Here is an 18,528-nt window from a genome sequence, read left to right on the forward strand (position 1 = left end):
TTTGGGGTTTTTTTTGGTTGGTTTTTTTTTTTTTAAAAAGCATGTGCTTTGCAAATGAATAAACTGCAGGCGATTATTAAGGTGAAGAAATAATTGCAGTGGAAGATCCAAAGCCAAGCAACATGACCACGGGCAGCTTCTTCTAGGAGGGAAGCCAACGGGCTTGGCTTTTGCCTCCCAGCAGTTAAATCCCAAGGTTTGCTTTGTTTCCCATACTACAGATCCCTCCCCACTCTGTGATGTCTCATGGCTGCTCATCCTCAAGATTTCCTTTCCACTTACTGATCTGGTCGCCACCACCAAACATCTCCAAACCATGGGAAAATCTGGTTCAGGAGCAGAACTCCGCAGATCAGGTCAATATTTCTTACCCTCCCTGCTTTCCGAATCCTTTGTTACCCCTTTTTCTCAGTGCCCCTCTGCTGTTACTTGCTTCAGCAAAGGAAAGATGGGAATTAATGGGCTCTTGCCCATGCGAGCTGCATTCCCAGGCTCCTGCCTGCCCCCACCCCAGATGTGTCTGCCCACAGCAGGCAGCAAGCAGAGAGCTGCTGTGGAAATCACCTTTTGGCCCTAAGGAAACTGTCTTCCCATAGCTCACAGGGAGGTTCTGGCTCATTGCTGCTTCACATGGGATGCCCTGGCTGGAAGGGAATCACCTGGGTTTGCCCCTTGCTGTGATCCCTACATAGGAAATAGGTCTCTGCCACCCTCACTGGTGGGTACCGAGTGATGCTGCCTGCCAGGGTGATGAAACCACCCACTCCAGATAAACCTCCACAGGGGACCAGCCCCCTCCTCTTCCTCACCAAGTCATTTTGGGATTTTTTGTAACTTATTGTTACACGAAAATAAGTCTGATGTCAAGAAACCGTGTAAGAACACACTAATTCCAAGAACTACTTTAAGTGCCCAGCTGAATCAGTTATAAAAACCTGCTCAGCACTTCAAATACTTGCGGGAGACTGATGCGATCCACAGTCTGCCAGTGGGAAGAGACCTTGGAAACAGGACAGGGTGCTCAGTTATCATAACCCTCCTGGGGACAAGTATCGCCCACCCCTGATCACCTTACAACGCTGGCTGCAAGATTTTACACAGGCTTTTGCTGGAGCAACACTTTTTTCTGCTGCTAGACTCGTCTCCCAGGGGATGGGGGATAATGGGAAGCAGCTCCGAATGGCCACGCTTTAACAATAATAGCAGAAAGTTAGGACGAAACATAACCTCGAGAGTTTGCTCGAGAAACAGATGGCTTAATGTTTGTTTGAAGAGCTTTTTGAGTAAAAATAATACTAGTAATAACATTTAGTCATTAACAGCACCGTGCATGTGAGGATTGCAAAGCACTGTAACGGCACAAGTGGATTAAGCCTTATTTCTGAGGCAGGAGGAAAGGCGGGTCAGCAAAACTTTTGGACAACCAGCACTGAAGCAATGCAAACGCCTGATGCGACCCTGCAGCCCCCCGCGGTGAGTGGGGCTGGGTCAGGGGCTGCACCAGGCATCGCACCTGGGGCTTCCCCATCCCAACTCATCCCTGACCCTGGCTGAGCCCCCCCCCCGATACTGGCCGATGCCTGCAGAGCAACCCCAGCCTGCAGATCCACGCCAGCCCAGCCTTCCCCATGCTGCAAGGAGAAACCCCTCTGGTTTCCACCCTTCATCCAGCTCTGCCCCCCCCACTGGACCGTGGGACCCCCACCACTACACCTGGGCAGAGCCACCACCACCCGCTTCTTCCTTCCTAGTAATGAGCTAAAGAAAACTGCGTTTCTGCCTCTGGAAGCAAGAGCGTTGATTTCACAGCCGTCCCCCGCCAGCAGCACATTGCAAAGGATCCTTCGGCAACATGTTTTGCTCCAGCTCACTTTTCTCGCAGGGAATAACCTTTTAAGAGAGGGGCTGCGGGCTGGAGGAATAGCTGCACACACGCCCGGAGTCTGAGGGCTTTGTGGCACGATGGGAAAAGGAGGGAGGGAAAGCACACGTTGTTTTCTATATTTTTTTTAATAACATCTCACCATCTGACATGCCGCTTTTTGTAACAATTACATTTCTAATCCAGCCGCTTAATTGGATTTTGTTTAGCAACTTGTACGACGGGGTCTTTCAACTTGATGATGCTGCGAGTGGCGTGAAAGCAAAGCTCCACTGCAGGCTGGGCTGGCAGAGGCACAGCACCCAGCTGGGGTGCTGAGCCGCGGGCGGTTAATCCTTATTTTTTGAGGATCAATGTGCAGCTTTGTAGCCGAAGGGGGAGCCAAGAAACCTAGAGGTACATGAAAGGGGCAGAGGTGCCCAGGGGATGGGTTTACGTGCAGCTCCCCTTTTCTTTTAAGGCTTTCACCAGCAAAAAGCAGAAACCTTGAGGGTGGTTTTGTTGGGGTTTTTTTTTGGCTTGGGTTTCTTTTCTGCCTGCTCTCCAGGCAAGAGTTTCATGAGCATCTGAAGTTTATTATCCCTGTAATTCCCTCCGATGGGTGAACGTGCAAAGATGGCGTTAGCATCTTTGGGATGCTTATGGGGTGCTTAGGAAACAGCAACAACAAAAAAAAAAAAAAGCAAAGGAGTTGGGTTGGCGGTGGGTGCCCGCACCATGCAGGGACCACAGGGCGATGGCTCAGCCCTGGCCTCGGGACATCCCTCGCTGCCTGGCACATCTGCGGCCACCAGCCATAAACCTCCGAGGGGTTGCCAGGCAGAACACCTTTCCCTCACACAAAAGTCACTTCGGATTAAAAAAGAAAATAAATCAATCAATCCCCAGCAGCAGCATTACGCTTCCTTTCCCCCTCCCTGCCCTCGGTAAGGCAGAAATTACAGCAAGATTGAAAGCAGAGATCCTAATACGTTTTCCCTCAGGTGTTCTTAAGCTTTGAAAGGTGCATATGAGGACTTGTTTAACAGAGATAACTGTGACACCATGCCAAATAAATTCAGGCTATAAGAAGAGCTGCTGACACTTAGACAACTTTGAAAAACCTTCTAGTTAGAAACAATTCTGCCAATATGTTTTCGGTGTTCTTCCTGCCTCTTTATTGCTGCACAGAAAGCAAAGGTGCTGTCACGTAAACCCACTGGTTTGGGTAAGTAAGCGTGTGCCTTCCAGGGATAAAAGAAGGAAAGAAAGAAGCTGCAAATATTCTGGGTTTTATACAGTTTCCTGCCATCCAGTTGGGAAAGGAACCAGCCGGGTGGGAGCCAAGAGGGTGCAGACCCCATGGGTACACGCATCACCGCTGAAGATGACAATGGCTAAAACAAGGTGAAAAAATGGCTTGTGCCTTTCCACCCCCAACCTAAACCCAATCTTCTCCCAGAAAGAAAGGATAGAGGGGGGAAAAGCAACAGCAAAAGCGAGGGCAGGGCTCGTTCTACACGGACCGGCTCAGCACGAAGTACCAAGGTGTTCCACTCCAGGGTGGGGAGGAAGCACAAAGCGAACAAATAGATTTATTCCTCCCGCCTGCTTTTGCTCCAGCCTTGGTTTAATTACGCAGAGCAGTTCCGTGGGTGCAGCTCCCCTTGCATGACTTTCTCTCCTGTAGTTACACAGCAGAATTTGCCGCACAGGCACCGTGGAATTATACACTGGGTCCTAATATTTCAAAACCCAACAGGAACAAATATGCAATTATATAGTTCAGTGATGCAGCACCGTATTGGCAGCTGGGGAGGAGACGGAGTCACTGCTTCAGACTCTGGAGAAAGTTTCCCTGCATAATAAGTCAGGCCATCGGCTTGACTTCTCCCAGCTAGGGAGCCCTTGCAACGCTCGCTGGCTCCGGCACGCTTGGGGCACGGAGCCCTACTCCTTTCTTACACAGCTGCTTCCCGGAATGGGATACAAGGCAGTTGTTTGGAAGTTAATTAAATGTCATGTAGCATTAAGTGCAACAACAGACCCACTGCGTCACTGGACTGATGTGGAATGGCGAGTTGTTTAGCCTGGAGAAAGGAGGCTCAGGGGAGACCTCCTCACTCTCTACAACTCCCTGAAAGGAGGCTGTAGTAAGCAGGGGTCAGTCTTCTCTCACATGTAACAAGCAATAGGACAAGAGGAAACAGCCTCAGGTTGCACCGGGGTGGTTTAGATTGGATATTAGGAACAATTTCTTCACCTCAAGGGTTGTCAAGTGCTGGCACAGGCTGCCCAAGGAGGTGGTGGAATCACCGTCCCTGGAAGTATTTAAAAAATAAAAAATGCATGGATGTGGTGCTTAAGGACATGGTTTAGTGGTGGACTTGGCAGTGCTGGGTTAATGGCTGGACTCAATGATCTTCAGGGTCTTTTCTAACCTAAATGATCCTACGACATTTCTCTGATGTGAGTTTGACTGGTTTTGTTCACGAGCATTTGGGCAGTTCTGTCGGACCAGGTCAGACAAAATTAAAATAATTTAATTTACACCAAAAGTACATCACATCATCTTGCTGACTTCAGTGAGATCGCATTGATTTAAAGCAGTCCTGAGATGGATTAAGCCTCATCATCTGGTTTTGCAAAAGCAGAACTGGGTCTGATTTGGATTGGGAGTATTTATTACCCTTCAAGTACATAAATGGGAGCAATGGAGCTGAAAACGCTATGGCCTGAGTTAGGCAATTGCTAGTTAAAACCAAGATAAAACTCATTTTCTGTTATGCTTGGCTGTCCCAGGATTGCCATCGCTCTGGCAGCGGGTTTGTGCTGGGTGAGCCCCCACTGCCCCCCCTCCCCAGCCCTGCCCAAGCCAGAAGATCCAGTCCCCTCGTGCAAACCCAACAAGGCACTTGCAATTAATTTCTCTGCATCACTTCCTCGCTAGAGGGAGGCAGGCGGATGCACAGCATGCACATGACTCATGCTGCTTTGCCTTCCCCCCCCCCCCCCCCTTCATATTATCTAGTGGCCTGCAAAGGGAAAAAAAAAAAAAATGCAAGACCACCCCAACCAGCACAACCCTCTTTGCTTAACATTTCCAGCTTGCCTGTAAAAAGAAAGCACTGGGTTGCTCATTTTGGTTTCCATGACTAATTGACTATAAGACAGTATTGCTGACCTCTTACTTAAGGGCTGGCCATGTAATTTGCAGCGAGGAAGCACACCCAGCCATGGAGTATTACCGGGGGTGCTCGAGCGTTAAGGCTCCTCTAAATAACCAGCTACCAAATGGAGCTCTTAAAGATATTTGGAAACAAGTGTTTGTTTTTCTTTAATGTTTTCCCCAATATACACCCCGCGCTGACTGCTCCAGGCAAGGCAAATCACTGTAGGAACAGTTTTCTCCTTCCCTCATTGTGCCTGATGATTTGTTGTCAGATTAAATACAGCACCCGTTTAATACGAGCTACATCGGCCACAGGAGGATCCCATCCTGCACCTGCGGGAGGCTGGACCAGAGAGTCTAACAGGGCTTTAATGTCTCCGCTGTGATCTTTAAATATATTTGTGATCACCAAGATACAGCGGCTTCTTCTGCAAGTATGAAAAATTAAAAAGGGGAATTTAAGGCAGAGCAGCTGTATCCCAAGGACTGGGACAGGGGGAGGGAGGAATGGCTGGAAAATGGAAGTCCTTCCTCCCAGCAAGGGGAAGGAGAGGGGGGTGTTGCTAATTAATCTGATGGGTTTGACCAAATGAAAGGCTGGAATTAGCAGATGACTGCACATGTTTCTCCCTGGTGAGAAGCCGGCGCATGGCTGAAGCCCCAAGCGTTGTGAACTATTTGTAGCAAACAATTTATTCATGAACGTAGCTTATTTGCTGTGGGAACCATCAGAGAAAAGACGTGGTGTTTTCCTGCCTATCTTTGTATTTCTCATATATATTCTGCATCGCGTACTTGCTTCAGGCTGCTGCCCGTGCATGCAGCATCCCTCCCTGCCCAGGGTCGTTTCCCTGGGGCTGCCATGGATGTACCCCCAACTCCTACAGCCAGGGAGGGCAGCTGGGTTCTGTGATTGAGGTACTGCCTGGGACCCCTGTTTCTGCAAGGCTTTGGGGTTTGGCTCAAAGTTCCAGTAAAAAAGTCAGTTCTCACTTTTCTTTCAGGTTTTGGTAAAATTCATCAGAAATCTCCTAATCCTCTTTTAATCAGTTTTCATCAGCCCTCATAGGGGTCTTTATTTGTGCCCGATTTATCTCTGCTGCCACAGCCACCAAATGAGGATGTACAGCGTCTGCCCTCCATTGGTTTTTTTGGTGGGTTTTTTTTTTTTTTGGTTGATGCTTATTTACAACCATATTTTCAGTGGAAATCAGCCCATTTATTCATTAACTTTAATACGTCCCCTTTGGTGCACCACTGCTGTTCAGAATTTTATCGTCACTTACTGGGCCTCTTTCCACACGTCAAAACTTTATTAAATATGTTTCTAACAGGGTGGAAACGTATAAAAGACACTGAATGCTTTTAAATTGTGGCAGTTTTGCATTTTGTTGATACCCTACCCAAGCAATAAGATATGACAGGCAGGCAGTGCTTTCAGAGGTAATTATATCACACTTCAGGAGGCGGCATGGGGAGTGATAATACGGAACGGGAAGGAGATAAAAGAAAACAACTTGCTCTCTCGTTCTCTCGCACACATCCACAAACCCACCGCTGTCCCACCGGGACCAAGCGAGAGATGAGGGAAGACATCAGAGGTATTATTATGGATGATACAAGGCAGGATAAATAGCAGGAAAGAAAGAAGGTGAAACTCAGCAAAAGATATTTTAAAGTAATTAACAGAGAGATAATGGCCCAGATCCTGCAATGCCGGAATGAGCACTTTACACCGGCCAAGAAACAGCCCAAGCGTTCGAAAGCGGGGAGGATCCGACTGTGGAGCATCTCCCCATCCCGCTCCTCCATGACTCAGCCACCAAAGGAAATAAGAAACAGAGATTTATCTATTTATCCACTTAGTGACCTAGTCAAGAGTGGAAACAAAATGTCTGTTTATCTACTCGTACATCTGCATACACTTTTTTTTATAACTACAATCCTTTCCTCTGTTTCTCTTTCCTCCCATTCTCTACCATATTCATCATAGAAAACAGGAAAGAAAAGTATGTTTATCTATCCAAAGGGCATGTTTCCACATGCTTTGTTTTTCCCCGTGCTTAAAGAAAAAAAAAAAGGGGGGGAAGAAAAAAAAAAAGCAGCCTTTCTGAGATAAAACATCTTTACAGCCCAGTGAGGAAATGAAAACCTCATGAAATTAAGAGTCTCCTTGGAGCCAGAGCAAAGAAGGGACCCAGCTGCTACAGGCTGGATCCCAGGGCTGGGATGCTCGAGCCAGGGTGAGCAGAGCTGCTGTTGTCCCTCAGCAGGAATATCAAGAGTTTATTTGAGCCCTGGGACCAGATACAAGATACCCGAGAGGATTCAGGAGCCCAGATGTGCTGGATTTCTACTGGGAGCAGGAAGATGGATGTGGTTACAGCATATCCTCACCAGGGAGGGATGGGAATTGCAAGAGGGGGTGGCAATTGCCACCAAGAGCCATTGAAGTAGGTCTACAGCACTAATTAATACTCAGTAATGAAGTATTGCGCAACTGCCTTGCAGCTTCCCCAATTTGGGGATCAGAGACTGGTTTTATGCCAAAACCAAAGGCTTCTGCTGTGAAGTTGCATGCACAGCCCCAGTGCCTGCCTCTCCCCTGCCTGGCACACAAGGCTTATTATTAGGTTAATTAAAACCATAAAAGTGAATGCCGATTCGCACTGAACATTTGGGAGCAGATGGCAACAAGTACCAAGCTCCATAAAAGAGAATTGGAAGTTGTCAAGTGTCTCCAGCTCATCTGTGCTGGGGGAGCTGCGGGTCCCTCCTGCCTGAGCCCCCCAGTCCCAGGAGCACCGGTGCTGCCAGTAACCCCATGTGTAGCTCGATGGCTGGAAACTCATTAAATCTTAAACCAAGCAAAACCTGAGCCTCTCCTGTTGAATTCCTGCCCCCCCCCCCCCCCCCCCCCCATATGTGACACTGCAGGGAAGTGATGAGAATGGGTAGTTTCTTAAATCTCCCGGGCTCCCAGCAAAGGGGTTACAGCAAAGTTCATAAATCCTTCAAAGAAGTTAGGGTGAAGCTATAGCTGTTTTCCATTCCGTGCAGGAACAATGTGCCATTTGATTATTTCAGCTGTGTTTTGCTCTGAAGTACCCCATTTGGAGCTCTGCATTTTCTGATACAGCTGGGATTTTCAAAATACCCCATGCAGGCAGAAAAGTTGCAGATACCCATCGGAGCTGACATAGGCAGCTGGCAGAAGGCAGCACTCAAAAACGCACGAGGAAGCAAAGTTTATCTGCCAAGAGCACCAAAACGCGCCCTGAAACCCCACCTGCCTTAGCCCTGACCCCCCTTGCACCCCCTCATCGGCAGTGCCGGCAGGCCAGGAGGGTACCCAGGTACCTCATCCCATCTCGGAGGCGTGCACGCACCCCCACGGCGCCAGGAAAACCACTCACAAAGCAGAAGCATTGAACGGAAGAAAGACAGCAGGAGAAATGAAGACAAACAGCTTGAGCTCCTTTGTTCCTACTGTACATTCAAGAAGAGAGCAGGCAGGGCTGTTAAAGGAAAAAAAAAAAAATTCCAGTAATACAAAAAGCTATTACAAGCTACTCAGTGGGCTGGACGGCTGCTCACCTGCTCCCATCCCCTCGGGTGCATCGTGGGTCCAGGGGACAAGGGGCTGCTCCTGGCAGAGGGCACAAGCCACCGAGGCTGGAACTGCCCTTGCAGAGGGTGGGATTCCCAGTCCAGAGCCCCCCTCCCCCCATGGGTTTGGCATCTTCCACGGCACAGAGGGAACCCGAGCTGCCAAGATCCTTGTGAAACGAGGTCTCCGCTGGGGCTCCTCAAGGTTGGACCATTCCCCAGTACTGGGCACCTACTTTTAGCTGCATTCCCACGAGAAATTCAGGAGGCTTGGGAAGGCACCCGAGGCACTGACAGGAGGCACCGGGAAGGACTAGCCCGGCTGTTTTGGCTGGGTTATGCCCACACCAGCAGTTAGGTAAGGGAGATGCACCCAGGGGAAGCGTAGGTGGCATGGGAACAGGCTTGTCTTGGCCCTGGATGGCTTGGGGTGCAGCACCCATAGACAAGGGAACGTCTGTGCAGCGCAGGGAGCGACCGGAGGTATTTTGGAAGACGACTGTGGCAGTCAGAGCCAGATCCCGAGTACAAAGAAGGGGTTTATTGGCAGGAGCTGCACTGCAACAGTAAATCCTCCCTCTCCAAACCGCACAACTGCAAGGAACGGCTCCATCCAAACGCTTATTTTTTTTTGTTGTTGTTGTTTAATTTGCGAACTTATTTATCTGGTAGTCTAGAAAGGCTGCCTTGTGCTCAGGATGCTGAGCACAGCCGGTCTGTGCTGCTATGATTAGATGGCTAAGACCCAACCTCAGCAGCTGCTAATCCTGACTATTAATTAGAAGATTTGGGGTAAGAATTCCAGCACAAGGCTCAGTTAAGCTTGAGCGGTTTCTGCATTTTCTTTCCCCCTCCTCTTCCCTCCCCACAGTCACCCAGCCCCTGCTTGTCATAATCCCTCGCAAAAGCTACGCTGCCAGCGGGGTCCGACCCTGCCAAGTGAGGACAGCCGGGCACGGGCTCTGATTTTCATCCCTGGAAAGAAAAAGCCAGGAGACTGCCATGGTGACACAGGGAATTCATCCTAGCCTGAAATGACAGCATCGTCTCCTCAGGCCAGTTCATTAATTTTTATATTGCGGTGGCTTTGAGAGTCTTCAATTGAGGTCAGTGCCTGTTTTGTCGGGTGCTGTATATGCGTGTTGCAAAACACCGCTCCGGAGCATTTAGGTCTTGCTCAGACAGTCTTGTGAAGCTGCCTCATGCAGGCTGTGTGATTGCTCCTCTCTGCCAGGGAAAATAGGGGTCACGGCCACCTCCTTGCCCCAGGTTGGGAACCGCTGGCCAGTCTGGCTCCCCAGGCTGTCCCCAGCCTGTCCCCTCCACTCCGACCTTCTTCTGAGCTGCACTGGAGAGACGGGGCTGTGGGATGCTCTCGGGCATCTGCCAAGCTCCATTTCAACATGCAGAGAGAGGTGGCATCTTGAAAGCTGGGCAAACACAGCCCAGCGATTTGCTGTTCTCCGAATTCTTTGTTTGCACTGAAACCTCATTTGCTTTATTTGTTTTCAGGGCTGCACTTGCAGCAAACAGGCCTGAGGACAAGTCAGCCAGACTGTGCCTTGCACCCCTTGCTCAGGGATGGGGATGAGCATGCAGCCTGGGTGCCCTCGGAGGGGTGGGAGAGGCCAGAAGAACTAATGCTCAGATTTTGGGGTTTTTTTGCATTCCTGCCTGCCCAGGAGCTGATGACTGTTTTCCTTTCCTAAACAGAGCAGCTGTGATGAAGCCTGTCCCAGCACAGACACAGCGTAGCTGAGCAAAGGGTGGCAAGTTCTCCTTGGACTGTACCCAAGAAAGGGGTTCAAAGCCATTAACATCTCCGAGAATGAAATATTGATGGCCAGAAAGCTGTTAACAGGAACAAGAGAATTGGCAACCCCAACACCTGGTATCTTGCCCATTCCGCTTGGGAAAAAAAATACAAATTAAAAAGAAGAGGAGGGGAGGACCGATGAGAGTGAACACAAGCGAGATAAAGCGAGCAGCGGTGCCGGGAGGTGAAGGACCCGTGGGCTGATAATGCACAGCCAGGCCTGTCTTTTTTTTCTCCCCCCCCTTTGCATTTTGTAAACCAAATTGATTTACAGAAGAAAGGAACACTTACCACATTCAAAGTGAGTAGCCTGCTCTTTTTAAAGGAGGCAACAGCTTTAATTGAATTTCTGAGGGTTTGCTTTTTCCATTTTCCTTTTTCTTTTTTTTTTTTTTTCCCCTTCCTCTGTAAATCAGTATATTACATCTGAATGAAAAGCAGGCGCGCATCCAAGCGTGCACTTTGGAAAGCCGCCGTCACAACCTCCTGGAGCCGGAGGGATGGAGGCAGGACAAGGGATGCAGGAGAGGATTTCCCTTGCCTCCCACCATCACTCACCACTGGGACATCTCCCACACTGCTGCCGCTCTTGCTCCTTCCCCATCTCCTGGGCATGCCTTGGTGTACCTTGTTCATGGTACCGCTTTGACGAGTGCTTGTTTATGGTTAGGCTTCTTGTTTACGGTTGGGCTTTTGCAGATACTGGTTTCTTCATAAAATTTCTCCCTGTTAATGGAATATTTTTATTTATTTATTTATTTTCCCCTCTCCCTCTTATTTTTTCACTAAGGAGTGACCCAGAGCAGCTCAGCATTCTGCTCTGGAGGTGCCCATGCCCCATTTGACAGACCGGCCACGCTGAAGACCTTCCTACCACACTGTGCTCCCAGCTTTGCAGAGCTACCTCTGTGCCCCCCAGGCTGGTGGGGGGCTCAGGACCCCCCAGGATGTTCCCTCCACGCTTCTGTCCCAACCTCAGCAGGGGACACATCCCAGACCAGCTGCAGAGACCAGAGCTTGGCACAGCGATGCCCAGAAGGTGGTTTGCAAAGCAGTTCCCCAGCACCATCCACACAGCACCCATCCTTCTCCCCAGAACACCCCAAGCACCACACAGCCTCCCCCTCTCGCTGTCTGGGGAAGTTTCAGCTTTTTCTTCACACTGTGGCATTTCCCCCCAGCCCTCCACTGACATATTGACTTGAGGAACTTTTTTGAGCAGGAGATAATTAATTCCAAAATGAAACAAACATTTAACCTTGGGTCAAATGAAAGACTGAGTCGATCCCAAATGATTTCCTTTTTTTAATCCTTTCGCCCAAATAAGAATAAATTACTTTTACAGAATTTAGGGAAGAAAAAAAAAAAAAGCCAGCCCCGGTGATTTGCCCATCTCTGCTGCTGAGAAGTGCCAGTAGTATTGCTCAAGGAAGAAGAAGTGGGGTGAAGGAGAAAAGAATTTTGTGCATCACTCACACTAACTACCAGCAGCTTCCCAAACCAGGGGAGCCAGAGCATCTCCACAGCATCATTGTCCATGACATCTGTATTTAGTAGAAACAGCCCAATTATTTCAGGGTGGATTTTGGTTTTTTATTTTGCCTTTTTTTTTTTTTTAAGGGAGAACAAAATTCACAGTTTGGAGTAGAGGGACAGGGTTGGGGGAGCTCTGCAGGCTGGATTAAGAAAGAAGGCTCCTTTTTGACACACACACACCCCAGTCACAAAATTCATGCCATTTGCCTCATCTTCATACGTGAATGACGCAATGAAAGAAGACTTGCTGTCTGGGTCAGGGGCAACGTGCGCCCTTACTGGTGAAAGGATCTGCCCTATACTGGGGTGAAGGGGGGCTGCAGATGCCCCCACATCTCCAGACACCCTCCCTTTCCCCTACACCACCCCATCTGCCAAGGAGACGGACAGACCTGTCAGGGCTGGTTTATCTTTAGCTTTCACAACTGCACAAGAGACCTCACAGCAACATTTATACCCATCCAGACATGGAGTGGCGCAAAACCAGCTCCACCTTACTGGGCTGCATCGGTACCATGCCAATCTGCACACACACAGCCTCATGCATGGTCAGACACTTCTGGGTTTGAAAACAGTGCCAGGAAAAAAAAAAAAAAGTCTAATTTTAAATACCAGAAGGGTGATCAATAACCAAAATACAGTGGTTTTCTCCCATATTTCCTTCTCAGCAAACACCTACAGGGATGCTTAAATGCAGCCCTCTCTCCCTGTCTGCACACATCAAATCTGTGTGCACACAGACACCAGCGCAGAGGCACCAACTTTTAATACATCCCCACGCTGTTTGTATAGTGTTATTGAAGCGCTGGGACTACAGTCACATCTACCCCTTTTTTATATGCCAGAAAATTAAATTACACACGCACAGAGTTGTTGTCCCCACACATACACACACACTGCAATTTGCATTCCAGTTAGGAACAGACTGTTTTCATATTCCTGCAAATATAGCAGCCTCTTGGTCTTAATAAATTCATGAGCATTGATTCCCGGGGGTAACAGCATGAATATTGCACTAGGAGACACAGTGTTTCTGACCAATGCAAAAGGCTTCTCCCTTCTTTGCTTTCCCCCCCCCCCCCTCCTTGTGACACATACCTGTGCTCGGATGGAGAGCACCCATGTGCAAAACCTACTGCAGAGCAGGCCAGAGCTGGCTTCTAAGGCTACTCAAAACGATGCAGAGAATGCTCCTGGAGCTCCACTTTCCTCCCTGCAACCCCCCATAACCCAGCTGGAGTCCCTATTTAAAGGACTATTTAAGTAACGGCTTCCACCTGCTCCAGGGGCTGCTGAGATGCAGCTGTGCCAGGGCTGCAGCAAGCCCCTCCATAGCAGTGGGTCGCCACAAAAAAAGCAACCAAAAACCTCCAAAAAACCCACCCCATCGGTGTGCATTTGGGTTTTAATGACTCATGCAATGGGGATGATCCTGCAGTTCCCCTGTCCTTTGGGATGGAGCCATTGATCCAGCCAGGGCTGTCTCGGGGTAACGATGTTTCTGAACAAGGCAGGATGGTCCCTTCACGTCTGGGTTAGTGTTTTTTTTCCCCCTGGCTTTGTCCATAGTAATCCCATTTTGCAGGCTCGGTTTCTGCCTGACATTTGAAGGATGAGCAATTAATGATTCTAAATTAAAAACTGTTATAGGGTTTATTTGAGAAGATCATAAAAAAATCAGTAATGTCATCGTGTCAAGCAAAGTTTCTGGTGGGTTTTTTTGTTTGGTTTTTTTTTTTTTTTTAATTATTATGCATGTCTTCTATTTTTTTCCCTTCTATCATTGATCTGCAGCTTTCAGAGGGACATTAATATACCTGACCACATCAGAATCCTTAATGATTCACCTCCAGCTAAACAACGAATTCTCTGGGAACTCCAAGAGGAACTAAAATTGTTTCTGTCTGTTTCTGAAAGTTGTTCTCCGAGCTCACTCTTCCCCTTCCTTCATATCTTTGCTTTCCACACATAGCAAAGAAGTACTACTAATTTCCAGCCCCACATCCCCCCGCAACCTCCCACACCCCCAAATCTGCCCACTTCTGCATCCTGCCCAGCGTGCAGAGCAGATCTGCGGCAGGATGGATGGGCAGTGCCTGGCAGCTGAGGAACAAACTTTTAAAGAGCAAAACTCCTCCTGCCCCCGCAAAAGCAAGGTGGGAGACAGAAATAGCTTGCAGAAGGAGCCAGGCAGTGCACAGATCTGCTGGCAGCCGCTGTGCATCAGGCAGGCAATATATTCCACCTAGCAAAGGAGCTCCCTGAGCAGAAAAGAGCAGGTAAAAGATGCTTTTACTCCCTGAGCTTTGCAAGTCTCTGGGCAGATGATGAAGTGCTTTCTTCTTCCTTTTAAATAATTTTTAATAATAAACTGAAGTCCTGCAAAAAGCCAGGTCACCCTGAAAGGGCTGGAGGAGCAGACAGGCTGGCTGGGCAACAGTGTGTCCAGTCCATCCTGGGTACCAGTGTGCCCTGCAGCCTGCCCTTTGCCCACCCCAACAGCAGGAGGGGACCGTGGCCACCAGCCGGATTTGGGGGGTCATATTTGTGTGCTTCACTAGACATCTCCCTGCACCGCACCCGCAGCCCAGGGAGCCTGGGGGTGCCTGCTGAGGGGTGACCCCAGAGAAACCCCCTGGGACCTGGGGGAAACCATCCCCCGGGCAGGGATGAGCTGCTGTCGGGAGATGCTGTTTCTTCCCAGTGTCTGTAGAGGGAAGTAGATGACTAAAGAGACTTTTTGCCTATGGCTGGAGAGAGGTGGCCTGAATCCAGGATAAGCCCTAATCAATACATTCCCTGGGAGACTTTCTTTTCCCAGCCTTTTTCTGGGGGAACTGGCAGCCCAGGCTGGCTCAGCCGAAGCGGGGCCACGTCCGCAGCCAGCCCCGTGCTGGGCATCCCTCGCCACCACTAATCTGCACCCATCACCCTGGCATCCAGTCCCCCAAACCCACTTTTTGTGCCCCAAACCTGCTCCTATGTGACCTTCCCCGCTTGTGGCAGGAGAAGAGAGAATGGTCTTCCCTATCTTGGGGGAGTCTTGGGGACAAATCCCCCCGTGCCAGGATCCATCCCTGGCTGTAGGAGGGAGCCTGGCTCCGTGTGTTTGATGCTTTACCTGAAGCAGTGAGCAAAGCAGCTTGCAGCTCGCTTTCTGCCAAGCACTTGCACAGAAGGCATGTCTTACCAGGGAGGTTTTTAATCTCCCTGCTGCTCGCTACACAGCAGAGCAGATGAGTGGGTCTGGGAACTCGGGAGACTGAGAGTCCCTGGAGTGTGAATTAGCAAAAGGAAAAAAAAAAAAAAAAAAAAAAGGTTACACACCAAGTCCTTTAAACTGCCTCTGCCTCACATCCTACATGCCTCTTGTCATGCCAAAGAGGGCACGGGGGCCGTGCTGGGGACCCAGTGCTTTGCTCAGGTTGGGGGACAGTAGGTGGGAATCCAACAGCAAGGAAAAGGGAAGGTTGTGATCCTTGTCCTGCAGGCAGGACCAGTGGAATGGGCTGGAAGGAGGAATGTGCCAGAAATGCTCTTTATATAGCCTAGGGACTATCTGCCCAAATGACATGCAGTGGGGAAGAAAAATAAAAAGTGGGACCACCAGCACTGAAAATCTGCTCTGGAACCACCTCGGCATCACTGGGATGGCGAGGGGGGGTGGGATTTTCCTTGGTTTGGCCATGCCCTGAGTGCCTGCACCCCCTGAGCACCGGTAGTGCGTAGAAAGTCCCTTTGTACCAGCAGAAAACAGCATCTTCTAGTTGCGCTGAGGTTGGCATGAATCGCAAAAGCGAGCCAGCATCTGCCTGACAAACACCACTTAGACACAGCCGGCGGGAGCCCGGGCAAAGCGAGGTGTCAAACTCCGGTTTTTAAAAACCCAGTTCTTTGTCCTGCAGTATGGCAGCAGGGGAAAAAAAAAAAAAAAAAAAAAAAAAGAAAAGAAAAAAAAAGAAAAGAAAAAAAAAAAAGCAAAGCATGGTTTATTCAAGGATTTCTTCTGGTATTGCTCGTGTCTCTCACCTTTCGTAGACTTTCACTCTATCCTCCACACGTCTCTCCCTCGCTGCTCTCACCTCCGTCCTTTCAAGGGAGAGTTCAGTTCTTGCTGCCTACACAGCAAATGCCTGCATGAAACCCTCCTGTTACTGCTCTGGCATTTGATACATTATCAGTAGAAGATACACAGAGGGAAGAAATATATTGTGCAAATTACTTGATAATGCACAGCAAGCCGGCACCATGACCTTAAAAAATGCCTGTTAACAGGAAGAAATAAAAAAAAAGAGAGAGAAGAAAAGAGACGAGAAGACTTTGCTGGGAGCCTTGATAGTCTAGGTGGAAAATGGAATCATTTTTTTACGTTTTCCAGCCTGTTTTAACTCTGCCCTCCAGGTCAATAATCTCAGTAACAACCTTTTCCACCAAGAAAATGTTAGAGATCGTTCTGGTCCCCATGGGAATTAAAGTTCAGGTGCCTCTGCGAGGCAGTTCATTGCAGAGCCATTTGCCCAGCAGCCAAAATAATGCCGAAGCACTGGAGGGGAGCAGCGGGGACCCCAGCGAGAGCCCCCAAGGATGTCACCCAGTGGCCCTGTCCAGGGCTGGCACATCCCTGACAGCAGCAGGGATGAGCAGGACAAGGCATCACCTCACAGTGGCATTTTCCATCTGCCTTTTGGTTTTTTCCAGGTTTATTAGCCACCCCCTCCTGCTAAACTTTCCCACCCCAGCTTGGCATTTTGTGTTCTCTGGCGGCCAAAAAAGAAAGGGATGGGTTTCCATGGCAACTCCCTTCCCAAATGAGGGTTGTAGTCACCTGTACCACTTGCTCACCGACAGCCCACCAAAAACCATCGCCCTTGGACCGGGCAGAGGGGAGCAGGGTGCCCGGTGCCATGGGAGGGGATGCGCCACTGATGCTCTGAGCAATTGCCCCATCTCCAGCACAGGGGTGGCTTATCCGTGGTGTCTCTGCAAGTAGAGGTGCTGGGGAGACCTGGGGAGAACTGTGCTCCCCAAGGGCTTCCTCTTCCACATGCAAAGCCCAGGGAGCGGTGCCAGCGCTGAGCCAGGAGAGAGAGCAAGGCAATCTTCATGGCAAAGCAGCCGCCAAAAGTTATCATCGGCTCTTTGGGGCCTTCATCCATCTCAGCTGTCTGAGGGACAAGACCTCTTCTAAAAGGAAAAGCATGTTTATAGTAAAGCACTTAGGCGTGTGATTATGTCAGATCCCGCATTCAAATGCCAGCTACCCAGGGAGAGATTGAGGTGACGTGCAGAGGGAGACAGGCCACTGCCGCAGCGGCTGTGATGGACAGCCACCAGCACCCCGGCTGCAAACTGCCAGGGTGAGGGATGTGCCAGCTCAAAGCTTTGCCTCTGGGGTGACTCCATCACCTCCTGGACATCTCCCAGCTCATCCCCACCATGCCCAGTGCTGCCAGGGCTTTGTCGCTCTCTCCTCCTCCGTGCCTGGAGCAAGGCAGAGGGGCTCTGCACACTCTTTGCGCACACACACACTTGCACAGGCTCCCGCCAAACACAGCATTGCCTTTTACAGCCTTTTACTTAAAAAATAAAAATGTAACCCAGTTGGGCAGGTTTGCAGTGGTTTCATTAGACGGTTTCCAGCCGGGTTTAGAAGCACGTTGTCAGCTCCAACAAGAGCCCTGTGCCAGAACGTGCTCAAAGCTCCTGTCCCGAGCACGGCCAGACCCCATGACGCCCAGGCACTGCTCTTAACTCCCCATTTTGACCTTTTCAGATGTTGCCACCTTCCCATTCCTCCTGCTTTGGGCATCCTGACGGAGAGACCTGTTCGCCCTGGGTGACCCCCTGCTCTCCCTCGCAGCTGCACGGCTGGTTGGTGGCTGCAGAGAGCTCCCAGCTCGTGCCAAGCACCGGCTGCTCCTCTGCCAGCACATCACCGCACGCCTTGGCTGCTGGAGAGAAACACGAGGATGCATTCGCCAGATCCCAGGCTTTGAAGCGAGTCCCTGCCCCACGGGGAGGACAGCAGGGCAGGGAGGGTGGGCAGGCTGTGTGCACCCAGCAGGTACGGCTGGCATGGGAGATGCTGCCTGTGCACATCGCAGCTGCGGCGGGTGTCAGCCCAGATCACATCTGCAGGCACGAAGAAGAAAGCGCTTTTGCACGGTCTCCTTCAGACTGAAGGAGCTCAGCACAGCCTGGCTGCATGCAGGGTCTGGTGCTGATGTCCAGCATGTCCCTTCTGCCACGTCCCCCCAGGATTTTGCGTATTTTATCTCCCTCGTGCTTCAGCCCTTGGTTAGGGGCATCCCCCTGTGCTGTCTTTGTGCAGACGCCAGTGCACGGGCCTGGGGGCTGGGCGCAGGGCAAGGAGATGTGATACACATCTGTCATGGCACTCACAAACTGTAAGGCTGCTCTTTTTTCTCAAAAGGCAGACACATGTCCCCAAGGCTCTGGAAGGGCACAACCTCGTCATCCTCCCCTCCTCCAGAGGCAGAAGGGCACGTCTACAATTAGAACACAAATCGATGC

This window comes from Falco naumanni, chromosome 19 (assembly GCF_017639655.2).
Source record: "Falco naumanni isolate bFalNau1 chromosome 19, bFalNau1.pat, whole genome shotgun sequence".
Lineage (NCBI taxonomy): Eukaryota > Metazoa > Chordata > Aves > Falconiformes > Falconidae > Falco > Falco naumanni.